This window comes from Anticarsia gemmatalis, chromosome 5 (genome assembly GCF_050436995.1).
Source record: "Anticarsia gemmatalis isolate Benzon Research Colony breed Stoneville strain chromosome 5, ilAntGemm2 primary, whole genome shotgun sequence".
Lineage (NCBI taxonomy): Eukaryota > Metazoa > Arthropoda > Insecta > Lepidoptera > Erebidae > Anticarsia > Anticarsia gemmatalis.
In genome coordinates, this window is record NC_134749.1 from 10,000,001 (window position 1) to 10,021,508 (window position 21,508).

Here is a 21,508-nt window from a genome sequence, read left to right on the forward strand (position 1 = left end):
ATGTTTGCTTGTAGTTATAATTTTTGATTGATGAAACGTTGATAAGTTTTCGATTTAATAGCCAATTCATCGCAATTAACTCATTTTTAAATTGGCCCTACCTAATAATGTATAATCCGTGTAATCCGTGGCGGAGTGGTTAAAGTCACCACGCCGCTACCATTGCGTCGGGAAGACATGAGTTCGATTTCCATTCGGAACAATTAACTGTTCAATCAGCAAAAAGCTGTTTTGGGTCTACTTGTACTTTGCATTGCGTGCGTTGCTTGTATGTTTGTAAAAATCCCCGCGACACAAGCGCAGCTCTTAGTGCGGGAGTTTTATTTTTATTAAAACAATAATAAAATACTAAAGTCTGGTTCACAATATCATTTACTTTAACAGGTCAACGTAATAAACGACGGTTAATATACACATACTCTTTTAAAACGCCATCAAAACTACTCATTCATTGTGAACGACTAATTACATTTTATGCACGATCGCAGATGTGCACTCATCAAATGCGCTACTCCAACTGCCATTTTACTATACAAATATAACTATGCAGACTGCATTTTATGTTTCATCCACAGTTTTAATAGCTCGAGTATAAAAGAACATGAATACTGAAAATATAAAACGTCTCATAAAGTTATTATTCGAAACCGTAAAAGGATTTTGAGGAACAATTCTCGTATGCATTTTTCCGAAATTTAAAGATCATAACGATTGTTTCGGTCTTTTAAGTTTCATTTTACGACTTGCGTTGTAAAATGTCGTGCCATTTACCTTTATGTTTTGTAAGAAAGAGAATTCATTTTACGTTGAAAACTGCAATTTGGATTTAACACGAATTGCTGGTTTTATGTAGAGAAGAGATAAACAGTTGCATGAGTAAGATAAGTATTTAAAAACCGTATTTTACTCAATTATCTTGGCAACTTAGTAGAGAACCTTGATATACACGATTTATGCCGAATATTATAAATGATTCTGTACATATTCAAAATTAACTAGCTTTAGCAAGCAGGCAATCATCCGCTGCATACGCTTGCGGATCGCTGATATTCTAAATTCTAAGTTTTGTATGCCTTCGCCAGTTGCGTTTGACGACTTTATATAAATGCTTTATTTAAAGTAAACACAAAAGTTATACATAATCAATGTACCATAATATTTTTATAATAACAGATCTGTTTCAGGAATAATAAACAAAATATATTAAACAATAACACCGTGAGTCATTGAACTCTATCTGTATCTAATGTTTAGGGAAAAACTTGTAAAAAACAGATTACATAATAAATGAAATACGAGTATGACGAGATGTCCTCTGTCACCTCTGTATAATATGTAAATAATAAACAAACGTACATATATCATGTACGTAGAAACAATAAAAGGTGTTTTGGATGCATAACATATTAATATTAGGAATTATAGTCTTTCAGCATGACTTAACTTTTTTTTTGACAACTCCCGCACTAAGAAAAGCTCTTGTATCGCAAGGACTTTTACAAACATACAAACAACGGACACAAAACACAATCAGACCCGAAATAATTATTTGTGGATCGCACAAATAATTACTCATTGTGGGAATCGAACACACGACCTCCCAAACAATGTACAACATAGTGGCTTTCAAATGGTGGTCAACTGAGACACGTGAGCCCCTCTGATCAGATTTTTAAGCAAAATCTCTCGATGACAGGCCGGTTGTCGGTAGTCGATAGTAGTAGAGAATCGAGCTTACTGTACATTGCTGCTTTGACGTAACGTGTTAGTTGCTAAAATCGAAGGGACTGCGGACATGCACAGCATAGTGGCTTTCAAATAGTTGTCAACGAAGAAACATAATAGTCCTCTTGTGTGTACTTTCCATATTATTTATTTATCATAATCCTCACCTTAAATAACCTTCATATTGTATAGAAATTGTGTTATAATGTAGATAAAGCCTCATTATCGTATACGATGAATATTGAATACTAAGTGGAAATGATTGTTGTCAGTTGTGAATGATTTAGATAAAAGTAATATAGTGATAAGTGGTGTTTATCAATGACGTTGTGTCTGTAATTATCGTGAGTTATCGAAACAGGTGGTTGATTAATTTAATTATTTTAGAAATACGCTTGCTATGTGTATGTTTTCTGTTGGTGCATCGTTAATTGCATGTTTGATTGAATTAAATTACGAAATAAATATTTATACGATTTTTATGTAATTCTACGATTACGAACATTTGTCATACAATGATACAATATGCAATGTTTTTTACTAAATCGAATACTATATCGCTTTTTTTAAAGACATCTCCCGCGCTAAGAGTTGTCTTTAAAAAAATACAACTAGACTCGAAACAATTATTTGTGGATCGCACAAATAATTGTTCTGTATGGGCATCGAACCCATGACCTCCCTACACAATGCCAGCGGCCTGGCGACCTAAACCACAGCGCCACATCTTAAGGTAAGTATAAGATTAATAACGATTCAAGAAAGTTTTAAAAACTTATGTTAAACTAGCTGACCCGCGCAACTTCGCTTGCGTCACCTAAGAGAATGGGTCAAAATTTTCCCCGTTTTTGAAACGTTTTTCGTTGCTACTCCGCTCCTAATGACCGTAGCGTGATGTTATATAGCCTATAGCCTTCCTCGATAAATGGGCTATCTATCACTGAAAGAATGTTTCAAATCGGACCATCGGATCTCCTGAGATTCAGCTCTATAATATTATTATAGATGTAATATCTCTCAAGTTTATGTAGGTGGTTTAATTTTATCAGATCGAAGAAGCAACTACAGTCGGTTGCACCCACCGGTAGGTTAAGTTATGGAGGTTTAAAACTTATTGATATTGAAATTGCATAAAACACCTATGCGGTATGCACTCTGCATAAGGTACTACTATATATTATATTATATTGTGTGATTCAGGTAATTAGAAGTACAATCGATTAGTGCTATAAAGTGCTTTCAAGTGAAAAGGAAGCATTGTTTTCTACATATACTATATTACGCTAAGCTATTTTACGCTATGTGTAGATACTTATATGGAGCTTTATATTTTACAAATAATCAAACGAATCCATGTGTTTATTAGCCACATATCCAATCAAATCTTCAATACCGAGATTAAATACCTAAATGAAAATATAATCATTGAAACTAATTAAAAACTCGATGATAGAACCTTACCTATATCAAAACCTCCAATTTACCTGCTCAGCGTATATCGCTTGTTTATTTTTACCGTCCGACCCACATTACCTGTCAGAAGCACCCGGGATGTTTGTAATTCATAAACTAGCGAGCCGATCTGACACGATTTCAATTTCTGACATAATTTCAATTACGAAGAGAAGACAATAGCCGTTATCATGCCGTGACAGATGCGCGCTCGATGCCAAAGGGTTTATTGTTTTTCGGTAAATATTTTGTTAATATGAAATTGAAACTTTGCTTGTTATATTGGTTGGAGTGATCGGGGTCCGTCGTATGGTACAATATTGCTGTATATTGAATTAGTAAAATTATAAATAGATTTGGTTTTCAATTTAATTACGCTGTTTCGACCTTGTTAGTAACCCTACGACGATCTATCAAGGCTTGTGTTTTCCCAGCTTACAAAAATCATAAATATCAAAATTTACTTACATCTTTAATTTTATCTTGTTAAATCTAAGCTCTAAATATATTTCTATAACCCACAGCAATCAAAACAAACCAAATATATCTAAATAGGGAACTGAAAATTACACATCCATACAAAGAATGTTTAGTTAGATACCTAGAATATAAAATTTGATGCATAAATTACAGCTTTTTCCCACAGGATGACGTAACATCGTCACAGGCTAATATCCCTTTGAACTTCTTTTAATTTATCCAAAGTCACTTGTACAATGATCTCAGATTCAATAGTAAATCTATCAAACAATGTGTTTATTAGTTGACTAACAGAATGATTTGTGTACGCCCTGTTTATAGGACATTAGCAGGTTATATTGTTGTATTTATAGCCAGCATTGGTACTGTCGACTTAATTTACACTTAATGGCGGAATAACGACACTGTTTATGCGCGTGTTAAGGTGTTACAACGAAATTACTGCATTTATTAAGGTTGTAAATTAACTGCAAAAAAGCAAAGGCAAACAAAAATATAATTCAAAGATTCAAAAGTTGTATTTAAAGAAAAGTTAAAGAGCTACAAGCTTTTTTTTATAAATGTCATCATTATTGTGTCTGGTAGTTTTATCATTTTAATTTCAGTTCCAAGGACGAACATGACATGTAACTTTCAAATTAACACGGAATGTTAATTTGAATTGACATTTTATAAATTTCATAAAACTAAAACTTCTCAGTCTTGATAAAACTTAGAATAAATTTCATGTAAGTTCAAGGACCTAAGCAATTTTTCATATCAAAGTTGTCAACGTTCGACAGAAACTCGATTGCAAGAGCATCAAAATGTGCTTTACATCCAGTCCGCTTTATTAGAATTCTAGAGAGCACCAAACAATTTTACGATGTCAAAACATTGGCAAACTGGAACTCACGTAAATTGTGTGGACGTACAGAGTAGTAAGTCCGAAGTACTAAAGTCTGTTTTAGAATTGGATAGGAGGAGTAAAGTATCGTTGATAGACGACTGCACGTTTGGTGCATTGAGAATAGCGTTCAATGCACACTACTAAATTCGATATATGAGATTGGCCGGTAACCACATGAATGATAAATAAATGTGTTTTCCTTTTGATGAAATTGCGTTGTAAAATCATAAGAAACCTTGAACTAGATATTCTCGTACGCAATACCAATGCGTATCAAGCCGAACAGTCAACATTACAAAGAAGTTTATGAGTGCTTTAAATCAGTGAGACGGCGGCTCAATATCACTTGTGACGTAGGCCTTAACTCAGCACTTTAGTATAAAAACATGCCTGAACATTATCACCGTCACTACAACTTAGCATAAAAAGTACATCATTCTGCTCTCATACTTTTATGTTCGCTTAAATTTGTCACAACATTTAATCCGAGCTCTGATGCAGGGGAGCAGGGGAATGAGAAAACTTTCCGATTGCCTACACCTACGCAGTGTGTAGGGAACAAAAAGTTTTAATTGATTGAGACCCACAATTATCGCGGCGAGTGACGCCTGTCCGTGTGCGTGACTGGGCTCGACCCTACGGACCGTTTGAACCAAATTCCCCGTAATTTTAAAAGGACAGATAGCTTGTTTTGGACAGACGCGGTTAAGTAAACTCTTCTAAGTTTAGATAAGATATTAAACATATACTTTGCACTTGATTGATCAAAAGTTAGTTGTCACAAGCTATGAAAATGAAAATGGCGTTTTAGTTAAACTGAATATATTTACGCTCGTTCATTTTTTTAAGCATTTTCAATATCACATTTTTATTACAATTTAGAAAGTAAAGTAAGTCAGATATGCTGTGATAATGTTGCTGTATCATTCAGAAATGTTATTTTATTACGACATAAAACTACATGAACACAACTATATACTTACCTTCTATAATAAAACGATACTAATCCCGTAGTTATAACAAATAAAACTAAATGAAACGCAGACCACATTGTAGTGAACTTTACAAAGTTAGTACTTAAACTTTATGCAAATATTGCACGAACTTATTATCTCGTAACAAGTGCTATCGTATTACAACTACTGAAGTTGAACTTCCTTGCTTATAAACGCTGAATATTAATGGTTTAGTTTGAAAATGAGTTCACAACATTTTCGTAACAGCTAACCATCTCAAATTATATATCAGTAGCGCGATTCTCGATCTGATCAGCGCCTCTAGTGGGCGTCGTAGAAACTATTTTGGCAGTACATTTTAAATGTCAAACTCTCGATACTCGATGGTTTCAACTGTAGAGAATCGTGCTCGATCTTTAGCGACATTTAATATACTTTGAATCAACAGACCACTGCTTGAGAGCAAGCAGTTATCTAATCTAACATTGCCTTTTTCATACTGTATATCTCGTCCAAACAAAACATATTGACTTCCAAATAGACTTCGACAGTCACAAACTTCATACGTGCAACGTAGCTTTTAGTTCGCAAAAATACACGCGCCATATCGCACAAAACTGACTCAGAAAGATCAAACTTCAACTAGCCTAAGCAAAATCATATAGTTACTAGTTCCATCAATTCGCTAAACTACTTCACGAACTGCAAGTTTCTCAATAACTATAAATAATTACTGTAACCGCAGTTTTACTTCGGAACTACGCCCGACTTCTCCCGACTTTGCCCGAATATTATCGAGGTCACTAAAGTTCCGATCATAAAGGAAGAGGTAAGGTAAACAAAGATTAAATTGAGGATTAAGTTGTGAAGAAGAAACGTTTACGGTTTGCTCAAATGTTTCGGGCCTATTGATAAAGTGGAGAAACTAATGCAATATTTAACAATGGGCGTGGTAAATAATTTAAAATTTTGTCGACCTTTTAAATCTAAAAAAGTCGAGCAAGAAAAATCGGCATGGCCGTACCATCCTTTTCTCGAATGCACTTATTCCCACTTAATTGTACTGATTTGTCATCGTGATCATATTATCTAGTAAATATTACCAATAGAAAATAAAGTCGCATGTAGTGTGAACGTTCTAAAAACTGCTGTGTAATAGTTGAAATTTAAACCTCTTTGTGACAATTTGTGTTTACAGACTCATTATCCAACACTGGAAAAGTGAAAATGTTTTCTACGAAATTATAATCAGCGGCCTCGGCACTCTACTGAAAATGATCAAAGGCTTATCTGCAGAATAAAGTAATATTTATGAAGCAATACAATATTACCCCTAATTACTGTTTCGAAATTGAACATACTTTTTAATTACAAGCAGACACAATTACAAAACTTTAGATTTCAATTTTAAACTTGTTCTAAAAGGAAAAAGTTTATAATTCAGAGGAGCCTTCAATATAATCTAATAATACCTTTGCTCATTTTTTTGTAAGAACCTTGAAATATTTTATATTCGCATCACGCAATGAATAATGAAACTGAGAAACAGATGAGAATTAAGAATTTAATTCACTCGGCTCTCGGGGAAGCCGTTAAATTCGCTTAGTACACAATGTCGGTAACCGGCTTAGGAACCGACTTGGAGAGCTTTAAAACCTCATTTTTACTTCCATCAAATTAAGATTTAAGTACTTTCGTCTTAGTATTATTGTCTCGTCTTAACCACCAAGACCACTTTATGATAAAAGATAAATTCTTGATCTGTTTTAGCATCCGATCATAATTTACAAACATTAATAGTCTTTTTTGCACATGTTACGATAATGTCGCTGATTTCAAAAGAAAATATACCAGAATTTATCAAATAAGAACTGCGCACTAAAGAAGCTAAAATGTATACTTGCTTCAAAAGTCTTACTGCTTACCGATTAGAAAGAAATATAACATTCATGAGCAGTTTTTTTATGAGTCGCGTAGATAACCAAATCAAGCAGCGAAATTTTCGTTCAAAAATATGTTGATCACGTAAATTTTTATCCTAGTTTACAAGGTCGACACGAAAAAAGACTGAAAGACGTTTGACTGTATTTTATTTTGATACGAAATAATTTTAAAAACTTCTTTCTAGTTCATTGGAATAAAATGACTGGCAAACATGGAACATTTGAATTTAAAAATAAGTTAATCGAGGGCAATGTGCTAAGTTTTAAAAATATTACTAAGAATGTCTTTATGATGTAAAAGTTACTGGCTGCAGACATTTTTCTTTGTAAAAGATAAGTATATTAAAAAAGAAATAAAAGGCCTATTCTTTATTTAGACCTCTTGTCTTGCCGTTATGAACAATCACAAGATTGGTTGACAGAAGGCGGCTAGCCGGCTACCAATCTTTGGTATTTTGTGGGCATTCTGTTTACCCATTTAAGGGATGCCAGTGAGTTATTGATCTTTTCAAAGGGAAATTAAAGCCGATCACTAGATTACAATTCCATTTTGGAATTTCGACAGAGTTATGTGCGAAATGTAAGATTTCTGATGCGGTGAGATTAAACAAATCGAAATTTTACAATCACATTTAGATTACCTAAAGTATTTCTATAGCAAATCTCTTTCTTTTATTACCAAGTAAATTGAATGTTCAAACGAAATTGCCTTTTAAAACGGCCATTTCTTCAACGACTTGTAATTAAAACAATTTATTTAAAAGAACCACTCGAGATTCGCACCTGATGCGATATATCTGTCAAGAAAATGGCTGCCACGATTCGATTGCGAGTGAAGGGTCGAATAAATTCGTATAATTGGCTATCTCCGGCCACTGGGTAAGCATTGCCGGTATTTAAGCTCTTCAATTATCATTTTATTCGTCTCAATGTGAATGTTCTATACGTTTTTTTTATTCAATTACTCTTGGCTGAGTACAAAGATTTTTACAAAAGCCGACCAAACCGTTTCACGTTTTAATCAAAGGCCTGTTTTTTGTTTTCCGAGAATTATGTAATAAAATATATTTGAGGTATTCGTTGGAATTTATAATAAAGAGACTGATATTATGTTAAGTTGATGTGTTGTATGTTTTTGCTTGTTAGTCACTTGTTTGTTTCGGTTCAATCGTAGTAAATGGCCCTTTGTGCATAGGTACAGAGAGTCAAAATATATTTTTACCCCAACTTTTATACTGATCTCATTAATTACCTCGCAATAACAATTGCCATTAACTCTTTAATAAGCAGTTAAACTTTTACGAAGTCTTGCGGAGTTTCTCTTTATTCTTCTAAGAAAATCTAAAAGTAATCTTACTTTTTGTATGTCAATATTCCCTTTGGGATACTTGGGTTCATCTATAAAGTTTGTTCGTTAAGCTCCTTAACTCTTTCGCATAGGAATTAGGGTTGAGTTTTTGTTCTACAGATAACAATTAAATAGATTAATACAGGTTACAGTACAATTTTGATTAAATAAATATATGTTTTGGTTAATAAAACTTAGTTTAATGTAATGTATAATGTAAATTTAATCATTATCATAATAATTGCTAGCAATATATTCATCAATTTGAATTAATTTAGAGATAATTTTACAAACAATCTCGTATTAAGAGTATAGACAAGTATAAATAGTAGCCATAGATGAAAATAGTCCCCAAAATAAAAGAATCAATCCCTATATTATAACGACTAATCGAAAAGCCATAGCACGAATACATTTCCATAATTCCTTGGCTTATCACTGCAATAAAACATGTTATAACCACTCTTATGAAAAAACACGTTATATTAAGTCTTTAGAATCCGCTTACGATCTCCGGCATTTTTGGCGCGAGTCTGCGGAAGCCATGTTTATATTGTATTTGCGACAAACGCACGGATTACTGACAACTGAAAACTGAACAATGAGAGGCTACAGGTAACTAATAAAATAAATATAATTTATTCGCGAAAAAGAACTTAACCATACCGTTTTTTTTTTTTGTAAAAATATATCATCATTATGACATTATTCAAAAAAGACAGGAGCATAGTAGGTACTCGTAACGGGTAGCAATGAATAATTTTAAGTATAAAATGTTTGAGGTAAAATAGCTATAATATATTATAATATCGTATGCTAAAATTCTTCGCCTTGACTGTGACTGAACTGCTTCTTATAACGACTAGTGTAATCCACATGTATACAGCCGTGTAAAGATAAGTTTTTTTTTTTGAAAAAATAGCGCAATAATGTCCGGTTTCTGAGGCACATTTAGCGGTAGTTTATCTATTCAAACTGTATTTTTTATATTAGTTTAAACGCTATTGATAAGATAAACTACCGCTTATTGTACCCCAGAAACCGGGGGTAAGAAGTGTCAATTGACCTATTAGTAAAGTCTTTATAAAAAGCCTCTCTCGTACAGGTCACCTTCACAAAGCGCTGTAATCTTATTCAAACTGACAACTAAACCTCAATCTAATTACAAATACGTGTTACGACTACGTGCGACGCTTCTACAACCACTTCTATACTACATAATATTGTACTGAACTTATGTCTGTCTATTTGTAAGCATTATACCTAATTGGATTGGACCACTTTTAAAGCGATAGCTCAATGTTCAATGAACTCACACTTCAAAAAAGCTTAATTATTTTTACTGAAATTCATTTTTGTACCACATATTTGTATTATTTGTACCTTAATATCTACAATAATATTCTACTTAAAACTAAAATCGCATTATTTTATCATCTATACTAATATTATAAAGCTGAAGAGTTTGTTTGATTGTTTGTTTGTTTGTTTGTTTGTTTGAACGCGCTAATCTCAAGATCTACTGGTCCGATTTGAAAAATTCTTTCAGTGTTAGATGGCCCATTTATCGAGGAAGGTTATAGGCTATATAACATCACGCTACGGCCATAAGGAGCGGAGTAGCAACGAAAAACGTTACAAAAACGGGAAAAATTATGACCCCGCATTCTTTCTTATGTGACGCAAGCGAAGTTGCGCGGGTCAGCTAGTAATAACATATTCATGGCAACTGATTGCATAATAAAAACAAAACAAAATAATAAAAAAGATTTATTTTTCGAATTTTAAATTAAGAATAAGCGCGGATGCCAATGAAAATCGTCAACAACTACAAAAAAAATAACACCTTTCTTTTTTAAAATTCTTAAATTCATTATTATTTTATTTTTTGTCCAAGTAAGTGGCGCGTGATCGTTGTGTATCACTACTTCAGCGGTTCTCATACATACATAGAACAAGAGTGGTTGCGAGACTGGGCCGTAATTACGTACATAGAGGCCATTACAACCGTAATGTGGTTAGCCGGGGCCGCTCCATTGACGGCTGCGTGTCTTAGATACCTCTACAGTATTGTGAAATAGTGAATCATATTGAAAGTTTTATATGTACAGACTTTTGCACGCAATTTCAAGTAAAGGTTGTCGAATTTGGTGTATTTGATGGTTATGTAAGTTTTCTGTGGTATCTATCGATTTCTTTTCTATAAAAAAAGCTTGTTACAAAATATTTAAACCGCCTCAATCATTGGTCTTTACTCCGCATGTAAGACCACCCGCCATATTTCATAATTTTTTAATGTATTTTGTATTACGACTAAATTCCTTGAAGCATTGAAAATGTTTAAGTGGTTGCTACAATAAGAATCTAGTCTTGAATAATTCTATATAAATTAAGTCTCAAATCGAATAAGATTGTTCAAATCGGCTTACTTACTTGTAAGAAAATACTTAATCTGCTGAGCCGGGGCCGTCTCAGAAAATCGGATTATTCCATAGATTTAAGTTTTCACGCATAAGTTACGGGCTTTGTCTATTTACTGTGAAAATAAATAGTATAAGCAGTTTTTACAGTCCATTGAAGTTTTCTTTGTAATTAGAGTTTTTTTTAGGTTTTGTTTTAAATGGATTAAAAAATACCAGAAATAACCTAGTTACCAATAACCACAATAAAGCTAAGCTAAAGCTAGATAAAAAAATAGAACGCCGCACGCGTTCCTGTGTTTTATATGCATAAAACATTTCGTTAAATTAATATATGTGTTTTGATAATTTACTTTTACATAATGCCAGAAAAACGCATAAATTTTACGTTAGTTCCAAGCAAATATTTTCCCACCCTTAATCTTTTCCCACGTAACCGTTAAAACAAGGCATTACGGCCGAGTACATACATGAGTTACGTTGCGGAGTAATCCAGAATGTGTCGTATTTTCGGGCGGGTGTACGAAATTACTGGCACGTGTAGAATAGGTTTAATATTTCATGCGACGACGCATCAAATGTGAGCGCTCGAAACAAATTCACGCTTGTTGAATATCTTCTGTGAATTTTACGCTGAGTTAACCGTGTGTTCTGCTGATTTTATGTACGCAAATATTGTATATGCTTAATTAGGTAGTGTGAGTTATATTCTAGTACTATTTTCTTATTAGAAATAGTACTCAAATTTAACTTGTTATCGAGTTTGACTATTATGTAAACAGTGTTTGATTATTTAAAAGCCTCCCGATAGATTAGCTGCTAAGACAGGTAAGACAAGTAGATTTGTTTTTGTTTGTAAAAAGACAACTCTCCAGTCAAGATTGCTCCAGCATCGCGGGGACACTACAAAATATGCGAACAGCAAATATTATTAAAAAAAAAATCCCACTTGAAGGAGAACGTTTAGCATTATTTTACTATTAAACATACTTTTAATACAATAAAATAGATAATCTTCGTTACTACGGAATATTCTAAAGAAAATAACCAAGTTCTACTTTATCTATACCAACAATTAGTCACACAAAACAACTGAACTCAAACAAGAAAGTTTCCTTTAATCATCCTTTGTTATCTACAAAGGGAATATCGAAGGGAAATCTCTCAGAAAGTACAGAAACAATCCTATGATAACGTCGACAAGACATAAGAGAGTGTACGTGACAATGTCTGTGTAAAACGAACGTCACTCGTTCCTTTGATAACAAATAAGAATCGAATGAGCTGTATAAATGAGAGCTTTTTGCAAGAATAAAGTAGATCAGTTGTGTGATAAAGAGATAAATATTTCTTTTTTACAAATGGCTGTTTAGTTCAAAGGCAAACAACCTTAAGTGAATAAACCTTAACGTATAGCGAACCTAAAGAGAAGCCTCAAATGCGTTAAGTCAAATTTGAAGCTTAGAACCACATAATTTAGAAATCATTATCAGATACACGATTGCATAGCTATTGTTACTTATAATAGTAATAAAATGTAGGTACGCGATAGTCAAAGTTTAATAAAACATGAAATAATTTCCGAATTTACAATTTCCTGCTTACGCGAGGCTTCTTGTATGTTTTCTTAAGACTCATCATAAGTAGTACGTCACTAACTGTCTTAGTAAAACACACAAACTTTTGGACACAATAATACTGTTTCCTGTAAAAGTTCAGAAAATGACCAAACTTTATCGGAAATATACAATTTTAAAGAGTTCCGCCTCGTATTGTGAAAATACACAAAGCTTGTTTGGAGAGAAACTAATAAAAAATGTATTGTGCCTCTTCGAAATTCGTGCTGTAATTCACATGTAAGGGTCACTCCACAACGTATACCTCTTACGTCCATTTGCTCGCGAAGGTAACCACAACGCGATGCTAAAATATTTAGGTTAGGATGGTTTTTAAGTCACTGCCTCGTTTTGTGAAATTATATTAGGAACTTTTTTATGTTGTTGTAGTTATAATATAAGTGTCCCGTGATGAATTATATCTTTTTGTTGTTTAAGTTAGGTTCCTACAAAAATAAAGTACATTTACGCCAAGTCGTCGCAACATACACGCCGAAAACACGCCCATTAAGTACTAGTAAAACGCAAGACCAGTGTGAAGAGGCCATAGCATACTCGTATAATATGTAGTGTGACCTGTCGTTTTCGAGACTACTCGTCAATTCCTCAATACTTTATCTTTTTGCGCAAGTAGAGAATCGTGTCACATCCTAGTTTTTTAGGCTGTAACCTTGGTGAAGATATTTAATATATCAACAATCAACATCTTAGGTTCCGTTTGACTGTATAAAAGGCAGCAGAAGATAAATAAAGACAAGTTTCCCTGAGAATATTTTTTCTGAATATGATTTTTTTACTACAAAACCATAGTAACTGTAGTTTTGTAGCCGAAAATAAAGAACATAAATACAAAGTTCTATAAACTACATTAAAATCTAAAGACTTTATTACAAATGAATTTCGTTCTCAACTTAGTTACACCATAAATCGATTCTACGAAAACTACTTGAACTTTATAACACGTCACGTACAGCCAATATCTAAAAGTTGTCACAAGCAAAGTGTTCTATGAAAAATGTTCTAAAGATTTCCAAGATCCACACCTGAGGGCACTCGATATAACAAAGAGTTGTGAGGACGTGGTGGAAGCCACACCACCCAAGGGTATCACTAAGAGCTTGAGGTATGCTTAATAAAATGAAGGTGGATCTCCCGCACCCTCGGGAATGTTACCTTCATATGAAAGATAAAGTATTATAAAAGTAAGGCCTTATTTCTCGTGGAATACGGCCGGGAGATTAATTATTGCGGTTATGATAATGTAATCTGATTTCATATTCTTTCTTTTTTATACGAAACGCTTTCCTACGTGTTTAAAAGTCGGGTTCATATTGAATCTTGTACGAAAATAATTTTCCATCGAAAAATTAATCCGAACTTAAAATATTTCAAGGTTTCGTATTTCAGGTCTGATTATGTAAAACATTTTTGAAAGTCAGAATGAATAATAGTGAAGCCAACTAACTAAATAATTCATAAAAATAATATTCATAAAACTTCTATCGTAAAAAGAGCAAAGATTATTTGTGATTTCAATAAATTTTGGATCGCTTAATCCAATATTGTATTACAATCTGTTCTATTCGTATCGTGTTTCTTAGATATTGAAATATTAATATTGGAAATGTATTACTAAATTGGACGAGGGTATAACACTGGTATTGGTAAAATATGAATAATATAATTTTTGTGGTTTAACTTCGTTGCTACGGAAGGTCTGATTTAAGAAATTCTTAGATGAAAACTGATATTAGAAGTCTTTTGTAATAGATTATCTACCATGCATTCCATTTTCAGCAATTATGTACGTAAATAGGTAAGTATGATATTTAAGAAACAATCATTCGAAGGTTCATTTGAATACAAAGTAATTTACTGAGCACATACTATATTTAAGCTTACTTTATGTAAGTAAAGAATCCCATAAAGCAATACATCGAACTTTTATATTTATGTATAAACAACAAACAAGGAAAAACTATTCAGCCGATAGTTTACCGCAATTTTGAGATGACGTTTCACGATTTATTTCCCAACAGAAATCAGGCTAACGTTATTTTGAAACACCCACGTGATACCAGACAATGCTGAGATTTTGCGGAAAAATCCGGAATCCGTGAAACCGCGTGATTTTTTAACGATATTTATTCAGGCTCAACGATATTGTTGTTCTAGGAAAATATGTTTTTGCTCTTTTGAGAAAATTTGATTAGGTTTAATTGTGTTTGTGTAACTGATGGAATTGTTTGAGAATATGTATTATGAAATGTTACTTGTTATTCCTAGAAGAACACAGCTCAAAGGGGGCACGATTAGTTTTTTAATACTAAAATTAAATCTAACTTGAGCGAATATTGTATTAACTTACTATATACTATTACTAAAAGAATATTAACATCTTGTATGTCTTTTTATTAGGTATATCAGAAGAACAGTAATAATATTATTATTGTATTTCTGAATGTTTCAGTGGTTGATTTCTGTCTAAGTAGAAGTTCCGTACTCTTTTTGTCTTAGACAGGACTGCAAATTGCGATGTTCGTAACGGATCGAAATAAGTGTCATTTGGTGTTTTCTTTTAGGAAATTATCTGCTCGGAGAAAGAAACCGAACACCAAAAAACTGCTCAGACAAGAAGCGTAATGGTCGTAAGAAATACATACATACATAAAATCAAGGGTTTCTCGCATAAGCAGAGACAAAAAAACTTAACATTCAACATTATTTTTTTCCCAACGATCAATAAAGCCTCTACAAAAAACAACCCCAATTCTCTTCATCAATCAAATACAAAATCAAAGAAGAAAACCTTTAATATTAAAACGGTTCCTTCATTTTCTTTCCGATGTCTTTAATTTTTAACGTTATAAGTTAAAGCTGAGCTTGTAAAGGGAGCAAAAGGTGTGTTGCCTCGGGGGAATCTAATTAATTGAATTAATAAAGCGTAGGGCCAAAGTGCGCCTTGTGCGGCCGAGATAAGGGCTCGACTTGACTTGAGTCCCTAGCCCTCTATTGCGAGGTTATATACTAAAGACGCGACAATTCACTGAAATATCTCCGTTGAACTTATTTTGTGATTGCGGTTGTACTTATTAGGTTTGAAGTACGGTTTATTATTGTAAGCTTTGTAGAAAAAAGGTTTGTGTAGTTTTGTGTAATTAGGACGTGTCTTGCTTTTTTCTTCTTGCTGTGCTAATTTTGATATTTGTAATAAATTGTGTTGAGTAACATCTCAGCATCTTTTTACAAAAATTGTGTTGGCTAAGTTAAAGATTTGGAATTTTTAACATGCTTCAAAAAATTTTAAGGCCTTTTCAAACATTACAGGCGAGTTTAAGCGCACAAGTCATGATACTTTAAAAGCATTAGAATGATCTTAACAATCATGTGTCGTTTTCCTTACATCTCCTGCAACAAGAAACGTGAACAGTAATTATTTTATCCACAATTTTCTTATACACGATATTTCACAGTATTTTATCTGATACAATTATTTTCCAACTAAGACTGCTCTAAGAATTTGCGTTCGAGAAAAACTAGAAAGTGCTTTCTCTTATAAACTAACAATCTGTTATACTGAACACAATCTCCTCTTGGTCTATTTTATTTTCACTAGCATTTTCCTACGATTTTGTCTGCTTGGATCGTCTCGCAATATTACGATAGTTAATGAAAAAATCATCGAATACCAATCAGGTATATTTTCTTTTGGTGGAATATTATAGTAAGAATTTATTTAAAATCCTTAATATCGAAAATTTGTGTTTTTGATTTTATCTTTTAATACACGGGACTATATTAATATCAATCTCTTTATATTTACCAGGGTTAAGTAGGTATTTAGCATAGATATTTGGTAGTCTAAGAAATTACTCCAAGCAAACATAATATATACTGTATGATAAAATAAGTACATTTTTCTCGTTTGCTGTTGTAAACACTTTTAATCTATCACAAAAACAAGCAAGCAAAAATACCTAGGAACAATATTCGTATATTGCGTCCATTTCAATTTGAAGTAGGTATTATGTGTAGGCATTGAGGCCGAGGCATGAGTAACAACATAACTAAGTGAACTAGGCCATAGTAGTTGACCGAAGTTTCATGCCAATATCGGTTTTGCGGAAAAGGGACAAAGCTTTGTTTCATGGTAACTTCAAAAGCCGATTACGACTATTTTCAATTATCTAATCGTTGAATTTAGAAGTAGAGAGTCAGCACTGTATGAGTGTATTGAGAAACGTACCCTTTTCTTTCTTCTGACATTTATTAATTAAATGATTTTGACATCTCGCGATTTTTACACAACTTGTTATGATGAAATCCGATCGAAACGTCGGGTAAACCAACAAGGTATCCTAATCTATTTTCAATTGCGTTTAAGACCTGTCGCATTATAATAGAAAGTGTAAATATTCGGAATATACCACTCTTTTCAGACACATAACGATGTATTCGTATTTAAAAACAAGCTTATATGTGTTACAAATCTAACAATCTTCGCAGTTGTTTTAGCTAGGATGAATACCTTATAAGTATAAATACACAATCATTTAGTATTTTTATCTGACCATTAGAAACTGGCACTGGCAAGGAGCAAAAATACAGGCGCTACATAACGGAAGAGTTGAGAAAACGTCTCTTATCCTGATTTCCAGAGGGAATCTATTGTTCATTACTGAAATCATTAAATATATTCTATTTTACTGTTAAAAAGTCATTAGGATGAGCAAAAATATTTGTTATTTATTTGTTAGACGTAATTTGTATTAGCGTATTGTTCAATCAATATACTGTTCTGAGCTTGGTTGTTTATATATCCATATAAGTATGTATTTTAAAGTATATAAATATGTTTATCGGTTATTTTAGTAAGAACAAGCTCTACTTATTTTGAAAATAAATAACCGTGTGTAAGTTGTTCAATGATATTTATTTATCAAATTAATTAATTCATAATAATATTCTTTATTGTGCTTTTAAAATCTGGTATTCCTCGATCTGTAAAATGACTGTAGTTTTAATATACTCTACACGTGCAGCCTCTATACAACAAATACTTTAGATCTAATTTGTGTTTCATTGAAGGCTCGGCGACTACACATAATTAACTGTAACCACCCGAAAATATCTCCCTAAGACCCTTTGTTGACCTCACAACGAATAGGCTTAAGGGCTTTAGGGCAACCTCACTTGTCCGACAGTTTGTTGACCCCGCTGTATATGCGGAATTATAGAGCGGTTACATGTGGACGATCTATGTACGAGGCTTATATATTCTATACTTTAAAACAAGTGACTTTCAAAGCCATTGCCTACGCAGTATTCTGTTAAGATTTGTTTCGACTGTGTCACTTTCTAAGTCGATGAGACACAGTTTTCTAAATTCTGTGAAGCACATTTTAGTTTATAATAGTAACTACTTAAATAAGAAAATTTTCATTAGAACAAATTAGATCAAATCAATATCAAAAGTTGTCATTTAAGCTATCGAATATTTATTTACCAATAGCTACGTTAGTACCGACTGCTAGCATCTTGCAAGCCCGACCTAACATATCGACAAATACCTACGTATCATTCAAGCATATGATTAGGTAGTGTATGACACATAAACACACACAATCAACAGACAGATCGGCACAGTTCCCCAGAAAACAGTAAGTACGTGCTTCAAGAAATCTTTACATTAGCAACCTGTTGAGGACCGCTTTGTAAAATGAAAGCCTCGCAAAATGAGAGCGTGCCTTGCCCCAATGGATTCTTTTCACACACTACGGCTTTTTCATTCCGCCGTCGAGAATTTTTCAAGGCTTGAAATTAAATACTTTCCCGCTCTGATAGGGCTCATTTTGTTAGAGTAATGAGTGTTTTTTTTGGCCGTTTCAGAAGAAAATGAAACGAAATATGCCGCTCCGTTATTTGTACTGTGGCCTTATTAAATCTACTTCGTAAATGAGAGTTTGACGTGGCGTGTGGATGCAACGTTTAATAAAATTCTAGATGAAAGAAATAAATTGAAGATAGAAAATGTAATCGAAATAAGTTTGGCAAAGACATTAATCAACTGTCATTACTCTAGTTGAAATTAATTAAAAACGTATTAATTAATCTTCGTCGATTTTATCACACGCAATTATAAATCTGAGAAAGATCTAAGCTAAAGTTTGAAAAAATGCGATTGCAATCGTTCGTTTTTTTTTTAAGTAGTATTTTCGTAAAAGTTACTTATAACAAGTAATGTAATGTAAATCTGTTTACATTACATAATCGATACAATGAACTCATACGGAATGTGTTAAGCACTTAATCCTAAAGTATTTTTAATTAGCGACAGTTAATTAAACTATGAAATATATTAATATTTAACTACATCACTACGTATTCGCTCTGAAACGTCGCACTAACTCAAGAACGTGCTCGGACTGACTAAATACTAATAATAATAGTGTCATTCACAACATGAAAGACATTATATTGAATTATTAAACTAATTAACAGACGTTTGTAAGATTCCCCTACAGATTGAGTAATTAGTTCAATCTTACGAGTGGGTTTTTAATTAGATTATTCGTTTAATTTGTTGCTTGTATACTGACATAGAGTTATAAGGTTATGTTTATCTAAAGATTTTAAAATGTTCATAAAACTGGCTAATAGTGAGTTGTATTCGCAAGCACGAGTTCCGAACCATTATTTATAAAAATTGCAAGAAATATTAAAAATACATTTATTGTGTGGGAACCCTCTAAATTATTTTTTTTAATTAATACTCTTCCCCACCATTGGCCTAATACAACATATTAGATAAATATAATGCACACATAGATATTACACACTCAACTGTAGGACAGCTCATTGTATTTCTAATACTACAGCGCTCCCACACCGCTAGTCAAAGAAGCTTACCGAACCATTGCGATTCAATTCATCCCGGGACGTGTATCTACGTGGAATGCACTTTGTGACGTCAAACGTCAAGCCTATCGACGGATATCGAAGCGTAGCAGTCATAGATCTCAATAGAATGCTTTATAGAGATTGACACGCATCCTCTACGCGGCTACGTCGGCATATCTACGAAGGTCTACGGCGTAGAGGATGCTACGTATAAAAAGTTGCGCGTAGTAATGTTGCGACAAAATGGTTTTTGAATACGTGTTCAGTACATTATTTATAGGCATCATTTAAGTTATATTTAGCTTATTGTTATACTTGTGCTAAGCAAATAAAATGTGTGATATCTGGAAAGGAATTTTGCTAAATTACAACCAATAAGACTTTTTCAATGTAATCAAAACCACCTCTTCCTTTTTAAGTCTTTATCCTTCTTGTTTAATCTCAACACCTTTACTCAAAAACACAAAAAGAAACAACATATAACCAATGTAAAACGAGCACTAATTATATAATTGGTCCAAATAACCACTCATATTATATTTTAGTATTCGATATTTCGTTGTATATTATTCCTACTAACTTCAACGTTCACAAATACTGTGTTGTAGTTGTATCGTAAACTCATAACACAGTACACGTACATTACATACACGAGTATGCATGCGAACTGGCCAGTGCTCTCGCTAACCAACTGAATATTATATAAGGACAAGCCAGTGTAATTCTGACCAAACTACACTGGAACAACTTGGAAATACGAAGCGAATATCTACTGAATAATATTGCTTTTGTATGGAAAGTTATATACAAGAAATATTCATTTATTTTAACATTTAAGAAGTTATGCTTTCAAGGATATACCTAAGGTACAAGGTAAGTATAGGAAATACAAGATTTGAAATTTCAATTCTTAATCGTGCAAGAAGTTTCACAAAAATTCTAAAGTTCTTTTATTATCATACATTATAGTACTAGTGTGTATGAACTTGTAATAAAATCTTTTCTCGACACAAAAAAGCTCGATATTTGGGTATCTCACGAGCTCGCTGAAAGGAACCTAATGAACCGTGTACTCAATTGTGATTCTTGAAGCCAAACAGATTTTATTACAAGTTCATACATACTATAATGCGAAAACACTTTTTCCCCGACCTAATACATTCAGTATTACATTAACTAAAACATGCATTTCATTTCAACTTATTTTACAAGACCATGTTATATGACGAAAGTCTAACTTTATTAATAATATAGTAAAACAAGTTACATATTTACAGAATACAAATGCTCAACACGCAGGATAGTTCGCACCAAATCAAACAAGAACAAGTTTTAACGAGATCTAAAAAGTGTACCAACTGAAATATCTACGTTAGCATTATTTTATATACTACAGAAATGGAATTAATAATAATTTTTAATTAGTAGTTGTTATTTTTGTACAACTACTCAAATTATTTCAGTGTTCTTGATAGTAATTTGCTTATTACTTCGTAATGTAATATTATTTATTTTTCTATATTCTTCGTAGGAAATAAAAGTTGGATAATGTGTCTCTGTATATATCTATAAACTAGCCTCATTTTAAATAAGATTATAAAACGGTTCTTAATCAAGTTGAAGAATCATACGATGATTCTATAACTCTATCTATCTTCCCATTTATTATTGAATCACTGCCTTAAGTATCGATACCATAAAAACTATTTTTACAATTTCATATTATAATTCTGATAATAAATTTTAGATTTTAACATAAAGTGTTAAAATCATTTTTTA